Source organism: Microcebus murinus, chromosome 3, assembly GCF_040939455.1.
Source record: "Microcebus murinus isolate Inina chromosome 3, M.murinus_Inina_mat1.0, whole genome shotgun sequence".
Classification (NCBI taxonomy): domain Eukaryota; kingdom Metazoa; phylum Chordata; class Mammalia; order Primates; family Cheirogaleidae; genus Microcebus; species Microcebus murinus.
In genome coordinates this window covers 40155313-40166726 of record NC_134106.1, presented here as the reverse complement: position 1 = coordinate 40166726, position 11414 = coordinate 40155313, and the positions used below count along the sequence as shown (strand labels likewise).

The following is an 11414-nucleotide window of genomic DNA, read 5'->3' as shown; positions in this document are numbered from 1 at the left end:
AATTCCTTTTCTGTTTCAAGTTAGGGTTGGCCACAGAGAAGATTCTCCAAAAATAGTTAGGGTGGGCAGAGGGAAACAACACCCATTTTGTAGCCCAACACAATTTGTTGCTGATGATAATTCATTCCATTGCTGTGCAGCAGCAGCTGGGTCTACAATTGCTCCACTTTCCCCTGGATCCTCCCTCCAGGGTCTCTGACTCCTGAGCCAGGTGTATGTGTTTAGCTCCATGATGAAGGGCCCAACTTGGACAGGATACCTTTCAACACCAAGGTCAGAGGCAACAAGAACAAGAATGTAAATGGAGGTCAGCTTGTGCTTGTGGAGTTCCATCTCGTGCGATTGCTTCCAGCATGATCTTGATCTTTCCATTATGAACACCTACCCTGAGGACTTGCTCCAGCATCAGATAGGAAGACATCCTTACAGAGACTTTAACCCGCCCCTCAATTGTGTAAGCCAATTCCATGCAACAAATATTTACATACATACATATACGTGACTGGTTCTGCTTCTCTGGTTGAACCCTAATAGAAGATATACTTATTATATACGTGTATAGATTATAATGTTAAGAACACAGCAGCTTTGCTGTCAAACAGCACTGAGTTCTTTTTATAAAAAAAAAAAAAAAGAAGAAGAGAGACAAGGTCTTGCTCTGTCACCCAGGCTGAAGTGCAGTGGCACAATCATAGCTCACTGTAGCTTTGAACCCCTGGGTTCCAGTGATACTCCTGCCTTAGCCTCCTGACCCGAGTAGCTAGGACTATAGGTGCATGCCATCATGCCCAGCTGATTTTTTAAAAATGTTTTTTGTAGAGGCAGAATCTCACTATGTTGCCCACACTGGTCTTGAACTCCTGGCCTCAAGCCATCTTCCCACCTCAGCCTCCCAAAGTGCTGGGATTACAGGCATTAGCCACCAAGCCCATCTAATATTGAGATTTTATTTGGACTCCATAATAAATCAGGACTCAATGTCTCTAGGCTCAACTTCTTCTGTAAACTAGAGTTGGTTATATACATATCTACTTTTGAACTTACAAGGAATAGATAAAGTGGTTGTAAAGTGCCTGGTGTTGTAACTAGCTGGGTAAATGTTAGTTTATGTCTCTCCTCCCAGGCCAGTGCTTGGACTAGTGCCCTCCCCTGAGTCTCAGTCTAGAATCCATTCCATTACAGCATATTGCTCTTGATAAATAATCATACTACCCACATCTATTTTCATAAATGAACCCTTGTGGATAATCTGGGTCATAAGTATCAACCATAAATTCCACCCAGCTCTGTGCCTTGACCAAACTCTCCTCTCAGAGTCTCAGTGTTGAAGCTAGTCCTTCCTTCTCTTGCACTTTGGCAAACATTTCAAAAGTTGATTCCAAAATGCATTAACAAAGAAGTCTTTATAGAACCAGAAGAAAAAGCAATCATTCCTGCCCATGACCTGGCACCATCTCAATATATTGTGAGCATCCAGTGAAAAATAATTAGCCCTATAGTCTAGAGCAGGCATCATCAAACTACAGCCCATAGGCCACATGTGGGTGTTTTTGCCCATTTGTTTTTTTACTTCAAAATAAGATATGTGCAGTATGCATAGGAATTTGTTCATAGTTTTTCTTAAGCTATAGTCAGACCCTCCAACTGTCTGAGGGACAGTGAACTGGCCCCCTGTTTTAAAAGTTTGAGGACCCCTGGTCTAGATCTCCACTGTTTAGTATAGTATCCACTAGCCACATGTGGCTATTGAGCACTCAATGTGGCTAGCCTGAATTGAGATGTGGTATACATAAAATACATGCTGGATTTCAAATACTTAGTACAAGGAAAACAATGTAAAATAGCTCAATTCTTTTATTACATATTCAGAACAACAGTATTTTGAACATATAGGACAAATATAATACATTTAAAAATTAGTTTCACCTATTCCTCTACATTTTTTAATGTTACTGTTAGAAAATTTAAAATTACCTATGTGGCTTCTATTTGTGGCTTACATTATATTTCTATTGGAGAGCACTGATCTATAGCTATGCAAAAATAAAAGGTTTCTCTTATGGCATTTTCCTTACCAGCCCCCATGCACCTGTTTGCTGCACTACTGGGCTGTCCCAGCTCCATCTGTAGTCATTTATCTTTCTTATTTGTGGCCAGAGGCAATGTGTCTCTGAATTTGGATTCAAAAGCAAGTAGCAGCTAAATTAAAAATATGATAGAGTATTAATTATCTCACAACATGGCTTCTGATGACACATTGCTTTAAGAAATCATGGCTCTGCCAGGCAAGAATATGTTCAGAGACAAACACACACCAAGAGATGCTCAGAAGGTATTCCGCCCATCACTCATTACATCCTGGGAAGAGATGAGACTTTTCTCAAATAAGCAAGCATATTTATGGGCAGCCAAATTCAGTACTTCTAAACCCTCTAGACAAGAGAAGGAAACATTTCCTACACTTCCTGTATCGGAATAAAAGCAATTGAAATCTAGTGTATCAATCACTCTTCTCCCTAAATAGTGATTTTACAGGTAACACATCTAAAGTTGTGTCTCCTACAGTGAAGGTTCAGTGCGAGTGGTGACCCAAATGGAACACACATATACATATACTCAATAGAAGTTTTAAAACAATACAAGTTTGTTTTTCCCCCCTGGATTTTAAAGCTTTTATTTCAAATCTCAAAAACCACGAAGAGGACTAATACCTCCCAGAGATTTCTTAAAGTGCTCACATCTCCAGGGGTGCTATTCAAAATATTAACTGGCACAGCCCAGGTATTGATCTTCAAGAATGGATGCTGGCTGTGAACATTTCATTTGGCTATCCTGGTATAAACTGGGTGAATTCCAGCCCTGCATAGTTCCCTCCTAACCCTCACCTCACCCGAGAGCTGCTCCCGTGTCTCTTTCCTCAAGCATTCACCCATCACAAACTCCTTCAGCTCCACCCTAGCTAGCTTCTCTCATATTGCCTTCTTCCCTCGCCCCTTTCCTCCAAAGAAACAGTCTGACCAGGTGGGATCTTCCTTGAAGGGGTCAGAGAAAAGAGACTGAATGGGTCAATCTAGAAGCTTTTAAGAGGTAGAATGAAGAAATGAACTGAGTAAACACTGAAACAATTTTTGTCTTGCCATATAGAGAAGCAGTAATTTTGGTGAATGGGATTGAGTGGAGCACACTGGAAAGTATCATTTCACTGCAGGACTCCATGTACTAAACATGGGAACCCTTCAGACCTTATTTCTGGGAGAGATAATTGGAGGGAGGGAGAGAGTAAGAGGGAAAGGCTCCTCTTCACTCATATCTGGATGCTACAACTCTCACTATAAGTGGCACTATGCCTTATTTAGACCAGCATCACATGACTTTTATTAAGAAATCAGAAAAAGATCACTGAAATTGATGGCCACAACTTCTGGGTTCATACGTGTTTTATTAGGAAAGGCACAAGCAAGGAAGAAACAAACTTTCAGCTACTGCATAGTAAGGGACATTAGAGAAAGAAGACATATATATAGGATGTTTTGTTTGTTTAAAATAAAATTGATTCCATTATGGGAAATAAATAAAAGTCAGCACAAAATAAAGCTCAACCATAAGGTTTTGCTTGCTGGTTCTCATCAAAATGCTTTCATCTGCAAGCAGCAGAAACTCTAAAAATGGAACAAACAATAAGGCCAGTTACACTAGACACTCCAGGCTTTGATTGGCAGCTTGATGATTTCAAGAACCCAGGACCTTTCCATCTTTTTGCTCTGCCATCCTTGGAGTATTCAGCCATATCTTCCTTCATCGTAGCTAGGTTGCTATCACAGTTCCAGATGCCACATACAGACATGACCAAATCCAGAAACAAAGAAGAGAGGTTTCTCCTTCCATGCATCTCTCATTTCAAAAGGAAGAAAATTTCTCCCCAAAGACCCTAAAAGAAAGCATTCCTTCCTACTCATTATCCAAGATTGCTGTCCTGGCTGCAACAGAGGTAGCAAAATGAGCCTCCACTATAATCAGCCTCTACAGTGGAAAACAGGCTCTGCCAGTCAGGAAGTGGAAGAAGGCGCTAGAATAGAAGCAATGATTGGGTAGGCAACTTTGTCCTCCAACCTGAGTCAACCCAATTTCCTCTCCCCTGGGATGAAGCTAATGGGGTTCAAGGTACATGTGGCACCTTCACACCTCACATTCCTGTCGTCACTCCCTCCACCTTGTAACCTGCAGTGCAGCTCCTCCTCCCCATGTTGGTCTATCCTATCCCTCCTTGAGACAAATCCCAGAGGTTACTCAGATCTAGAGTCAGACATCGGCCAAGAAATCCCCTGCTCAAGGCAAAGTGTGAAAAAGAGAAGGAGAAAGAAAAGACAAAAGAAATAGTAACAAAAAATGGACTAGGATAGGAAGGAGGAGATATGAGGAGAAAAGAGAGAAGGTCAAGACAAACTACAAAAGAGGCAATGGGGAAGAAAGCCAGCCCATTGCTGTGTCTCTTTGGGCTGGTACCTGCTCATCTTTATCTTAACTTTTTAAAATTTGTTACAAAGATTTCAACTCAAAACACTTAATGAGCTCAGTCTTAGGTCCTAGTAGGAAGGCCCAATAGTCATATCATGTTCTAGGTTTCCCAGGGCTCCCCAGATCTAGTTCAAAGGATGAGTAATGGAAAAATATTTCTGAAGATCTCAAAGCTTCCTCAGCTCAGACAACAGACAACGTAAAGACATCTGGATCCATTTCATGACCCAAGGTCTTCATCCTATTTCTCCAACAGTGTCGTCCACAGCCCCTAAACATTCTGATCTGGGATAGATGAGCTTCAAAAATGCTCTAAATCCCAAAGTTTGTAAGAGCAATCTGTTCCTTATGCTCTTGCTCCCTTTTCTTCTACTTATAATAGGATTTCTTGAATCCAGAGACACTCCTTATAAACACATACACAAGGAGAATATAAAAAAAGTCACCTTATTTTTAATGATATTCTCCACATGATAAAATGCAAAGAATATTTTGGCTCTGCATTTAGAGAACTTTCAGGCAATTTTCCCCCCACGTATCATTAGCTAGGGTCACTTACACTGCCAGGTATTAGCGAGTTGCATAAAGATATAGTTGGGCCAGGGAAGGTTTTAAGTTGTTGTTTCATAAACAGAAAAGGCTGTACCATAGGGTTCCTGCCTCTAAAGTATGAATCTGTCTAACAGCTTTTTGTTCCTATTATATTATGAAAATCCACAACAAGTAAGATGTGCAACGTTTGGGGGATGGACACACTTGGAGCTCTTACTCAAGTGGGGAGGGGGGCAAGGGCAATATATGTAACCTTAAGACTTGTACCCCCATAATACGCTAAAATAAAAAAAAGAAAGAAAATCAGGCAGCCAGTAGAGGGTAAAGGTGAAGGATACCCAGGCCGCCTGGTGAGACTTGGCCACCCAAATAACTTCCTGCTTCCTGCAATTGACCAAGTAAAAGGCTCTGTGGCCCAGGAGTTGAAAGAGTTATTCCCATCTGCCCTTGCAAGTCAAGTTGGAGGATGAGCCTAGGAAGTAGGAGAACTGTGCCCAGCACCAGCCACAGCCCGGGAAAGTCTGGCTTAACTCTTCCGTTGCACAGAGTCAAGGAATGTTAAGACTGAAGGAAACCAGGGTCTTATTTATCCAAGACCCTCATTCAAAGATGAGTAAATGAGAGAAGAAAAGAAATGATTTGTCCAAGGTTATACAATTAAATAGTGATCAAGCAAGGACTGGAATTCAGTTATGACTTGCAGCCAGAGCTCTTACTTATAATTCCCTCCTTAAGGGACTTAACAGCACACATGTGTGCGTGCACAGACATGTGCATGGACAGACACGCATATACCCTACACTTAAATAGAGCCAGCCTCCCTGAATTGAAGACTCAGACAAAAAAGAATCACCTATTCTGGGTAATTAAATACCAGGGGTGGTTTGCTTTTTAAGACTTTAAAAGAGCTGTGAGAATTCACATTCTTGCCCTTCAGTTTATATTAATTTCCAATCTCTGTTCTCTCAAAATGTTCCATTGGGAGAGAAAAAGTTGGGTGCACCAATTCCTGGTGACCACCATAGGAGGCGCAGAGCTCCTGGCCTTTATCGCCACCCTTTGCTGCTTCTCCAAGTCTCCTTGACATAATTGCAAATGCTCTACCTCCGAAATAGATTTAGGCCAACCCCTCTGCACAGAAAGAAAAGGGAAGGGATGACAGAAAGAAGGGAGGGAGGGAGGGGGGGGGCAGAAAACATGAAAAATACCACAAAGAATAGATTGCCTCTGCCTATGAAGTGGTGGGAACCCTTCATAGACCCCATCCCCACAGACACCCTGAAAAACTCTCCTCCGCATCTGTTCCCTACGCAGTAGGAGCTGCTTCCAGTCCAGGCTCCCCCAATGCCACGAGCCCAGGCAACGCCTCTTCAGGAAATGGCCCAGGAAGATCTCCATCCACATTAAGCTGTTGGAGCCTTGGCTGAGGATCAATCAGGCTGGTGTGCCAAGCCTCCTTCCTAGGAAGTCTGGAATGCTTAAGGCAGCTTGGTTTTCTATGTGCTTCAGCAAAATTCAAGAAACTTATTTATGAGAGGAAGTCTAAATAAAAGACATAAGAGTTAGCATTTGGAATTGTGCAAATATTTGCTGTTGGGATGCATTATATCCACTGGTGGCTCCCTAGAGAAATCAAAAACTGACTCTGAACAAGCCCACACAGTTCTTTTTTCCATTCATTCATTCATTCAACAAATACATATTGAGTGCCTACTTTAAACCAACCACTCTTCCAGTCATAGGGAATACAGCAATAAACATATTTCAACGACACACTAGTTAAATAAGGAAAATGGATTGATGCTAGACAGTGGCAAGCGCTGATGACAAAAAATAGATTAGGGAAGAGGGATAGAATATGAAACATTGGAGGGGGTGGTCATTAAATGCCTCCCTGAGAAGGTGACTTTTGAATACACTGGAAGGAAGTGGAAAGTGAGACATGATATTTGAGGGAAGAGTGTTCCAGGCAAAGGGAACAGCAAGTGCAAAAGCCCTCAGGGTGGAGTGAGCCTGGTATGTATGTTCCAGAAAAGCAAGATTAGTGTGGCTGGAGCAGAGAAAAGGAGGTGAGGGAGAGTAAGAGATGAAGACAGAAAAGTACAGGAAGCCAGCTCATTTCAATTTCTAAAAAGATAGAAGCAGAGTAGTATAAAAGAAATGCCTCAAAGATTATAGTAAATATTAATTGAGCTTGTGTGTGTAGATTGCCTAGCCTAGTATTTAGCACTAGGAGGTCCTGAATTCCAGTCACTTTTCATTTCCTTTAACAGCTTGCTCTACCTCATCCTCCCCTGCTCCATCCTCCCAGTTTCCCAGCCCCTACACTAATCCTCTCCCACTGTCATCTCTGCACCCTCCCCACAGCAAAGCCGCGCTCCTGTGGGGCTGTCACTTTGGAAAGGATATGATAAATGGTTCATACTACAGTGATAATAATCTCTTACATTTCAATGAGCTTTACACATTCCAGAAGACTTTGGCTTGCACTGGCTCATTAGACCCTCAAAACATTCCTGTAAGTTAGGAAGGAAGACAGGGTTCTCTCATTATAAAAGAAGAAATCTCCACTCAAAGGTTAAGTGATCTATCTAGGCCATGCAGCTAACTAATGGCAGGATAAAAATTCAAAAGTCCCTTGGTTCTAGCCCCTTTAATAACTGTCACAACTAAATGCATCCACTTTCTAGAGTTACATAAAAGAGGATCTATTGGAAACACTGGTCTTGGCATGAATAAAGGGCAATGACCTAGATCAGATACCTCTGGTAGCAAGACTGGGCCAGCAGCTGACCAGGTACTGCATTCTCACACAGCTCATGGCCACTGGCCACCCTGAAACCTTGGTGGTACCAATTTAATTAGGTGAACAAGGAAAATGGAGTAACAAAGCAAAGTCTAGCACTCCAGTGAGCAGAATTTTTCCTAATTCCCTGTAACATCATTTTTCCTCCTGAACCTAAGCACAGGCTCCCCCTCCCCACCATGGCATGCAGCCGAGCTCAGCAAAAGCCAGGCAGAGACAAAAACAGAGTCCATGAAATGTACTCTGGCCCAGGAGAGCCCTAACTCATGGGCCAAACTTGGCTGTGGACTGATGTGGTTAATAAGGAGTTTGAAAACTCTAAGGTATTTCCTCAAGAGGAGAATAACCTTTAAGTGTATCTTTGTTCATCCCCAAAAGATCCCATCGCTGGAAGAAAATAAGACCATTGCATGGCCTTCGCTATTTTCTCTGCTACCATCAGCCATTTCACAATTGGGTGCTAGTTGATAATGAAGCAAAATAAGGGCAGAAGTACAGCCCCTGCCCTGGACACCATGCTTCAGAGGACCCCACTCTGGCCCTCCTGTGGCCATGCACCACCCACAGGAAATGAGTCTGGTGCTCACAAGTCCAAAATGACATGAACACCCAAGTCTGCACTAAACATACTCTCATTGGGACTCCAAAATCTCCCACCCTAAACACTCGGGGCCTGTCTTGTCTTCCTCAGGATGGATTAAACCTCCAGTATACACACACAGGCCTGAAGATGGCTGTTACAGAGCAATGATGGAGCTCACAGGTGCAGGCTATGGTGGCCCAATGCATGCCGGATGGAATTGGGGTAGAGAGAGAAAGGGGGGCTCTATAGACCAGGACTTCCATTTGCATGCTTATCCCAGTCCCATGGATGCTAGTTAGGTCTTCACAAACAAGTAGAGAAGAATCAATGCACTCTCATCCTCATTGCTGAGAAAACCATGCAAGGCACAGCTGGCAGACCAGTGTTGTCACCTTCACTTGGGATGAATGCATGTTGCCCCTGCTTTGCCTTTCAGATCATTCCATCATATTTATCAGAACGCTTGGCCCCTAACTCAATCTCCATCTCCTTTCTCACTCATGCACCTTCCTGGAGACTTCAGCATCCTCATAGGCCTGGATCTATGCCTCACAATGCTTTGACTTACCCAATCCCAGTGCCTTACACTTTCATGGAGTTTGGCAACTTGTAGCCACAATCCTTATCCTGAAATTTCCAGAAATAACCTCCCTTCCCCAATGAAACCTGCTCCCTGATTCCCTCACTATTCTACCAACTTTCTCAAGCCTTTCCTCCTGGAGCATGCCTCGTCTTGCAGGCTGCCACGCCTTTGCACACGCCATGCCCCTGCCTAGAAGGCCCTCCCTGCACCTGTGTGCCGGATATGCATCCTCGTCTACAAAAACTCAGCTCAACACCACTTTGCACTCCATGTACATTGATTATGCACCTACTACTAGGAAGCAGGCTTTGTGCTAGAGAACAGGATTATAAAAATTAGTAGAATGTCTTCCTTCCCCCACAGAGGCTAGTTCAAAAAATAGACAAACATAATTCCACCTGTGCGGTCATTTAAAGAAGTTCCAGTGAGAACACAGAGGATTTTTACCAGATTCAATTTACCAGGCAGGGCACTGTGTCCAGAGACAAAGAAGGATGTCCTGCCTGGAGTTTTACATATTCAGTACCTTCTTGGGAAAATATATATATATATATATATATATATATATATATATATATATATATATATATATATACACACACATTGTAGGCAAAATGGAAACATCCTATCTGATATCTTCTATTGTTATCCACTTGAACAAAGGTTCATCTTAGGAAATAAAAGAGCTAATATTAGTTCAGATCTTACTATATACCTATAGAGAAGAAAAAGTTTCCTCAACCCTCCTAGGGTTCTTGGCTAGGTCTGAAACAAAACTGACAAAGACAGATTAACAGAAAACATACAAATGTATTTAATTAAAGTTTTACATGACACAGGAGCCTTCAGAAATGAAGACCCAAAGACCCAGGAAAAGCTGTTCATTTGTGCGCTTAGATTTAATGAAGAATGGGCAGCTGTGCAGAGAAAGGTCTAATGGTAACAGGCTTTGGGAGGAAACCAGCAAGACCTGTCTGTTCAGATTCTTCTTGACCCTTCTATGTGGCATTTCTTCTTCCCAGGTGTATAGGGCAGGACTCTTTCTGGAATGAGGGTCTGATGACCTACTATCAGACATGGTATTAATAGATCAGAGGATTTCTTTATGGCCAGCTCCTACACAGAAAGGAGTGGGAAGGATAGAGTAATATTTCTAGGTTTTATGGCTTGCTTCCTAAAGAGAAGTTCTAGTTTCTATGAGTCACTTCAGGGAAGAGGCATCCTAGTTTTTTAGCCTGCCTTGGAGGAGGAAGGAGAGGAGAAAGGAGGATGGGAAAAGGTCAGAGAAAGACCTTGCTTCTGAGGCCCCTTTGGTCTCCTTCAGTTCAAAGTACACAGCATTTCAAGGCACCATACTGTGAGGTATCATGTTCTGAGTCCCGACATGCCCAATGCCATGCTATGACTTTACACCATGATTCCAAGTACTTATTCCAACAATGCTGCAAGGTATTTGTGTGTTATGCAATTTTACAAACAAACACTAAAGTTAAATTATTCAGCATTACATGGCCATAAGTGGCCAAACAGGATGCTCTCATCCATTCATTCAGTGCTGTTTTTTTGTTGTCGTCATTTTGTTGTTGTTCAATCTCCATAGAGACTGTCAAAAATTGCCAACGCTAACTGTATTTCAAGTCGTCATGCCAGGGTATTGGGAAAAGATTTCAATTAGCAATAATCGCACCTTGGATAAACTTCATTGGCTATGATACTGCTACTGCTCAAAGCTACATTCAGTGGTTATTTAGTTCATATTATATGCTAAGTATTTATGCCTCACTGTGGATACAGACATGTGCACAGCAGACAAGGTGGTCACTAACCAGATGGAGCATGCATTCTGGTAGGGAAGACAGATAATAAATAACTAAGTCAAGAAACAAGCAATATAACAGATTGGGACAATGCTATAAATAAATGGAGGGATGTAATGAGGAGGATTTGGGAAAGGGCGGATGCTTTCTGTGACAGGATGGTCAAGGATCTGTCTAGTTGCAAAGCACAGTTCTTTTCACAATCCCTTTTGTCCTTCCCATGCACCTCTCTGAGGCATACATGGCAATCAATTCTGGTTCCAGGTATTCTACCACTTATTCCAAATTCTAGCAAACATTTACAAAGCTTGCCATTGTCCACTACTCTCAGATTTCTTTCCCTAAGATGCTGCAGAATTCATATAATGCTTCTCTCCCTCAACAGAATAAAAGGGAGATCTATTAACGCATGACCCATGAGCAAGGATCATAAGGAAATTCACAATGTACACTTTGCTGACTGTGGGTGAATTAATTAGGTCATTATGATCTGCAGGCTGCATGTCTGTTCATGAGCATCTCCCACCTGATGTGATTTGAAGGGGGTTGAAGCTCATT

General features: G+C 42.3%; 1 non-coding gene across 1 annotated transcript; it reads right to left on the bottom strand.

The window, feature by feature from the left end:
* Positions 1-10630: 10630 nt before the first annotated feature.
* Positions 10631-10771, bottom strand: LOC142870247 (U4 spliceosomal RNA). Its single transcript, XR_012918684.1, has one exon. It is a non-coding gene; the product is annotated as a U4 spliceosomal RNA (small nuclear RNA).
* Positions 10772-11414: the final 643 nt, after the last annotated feature.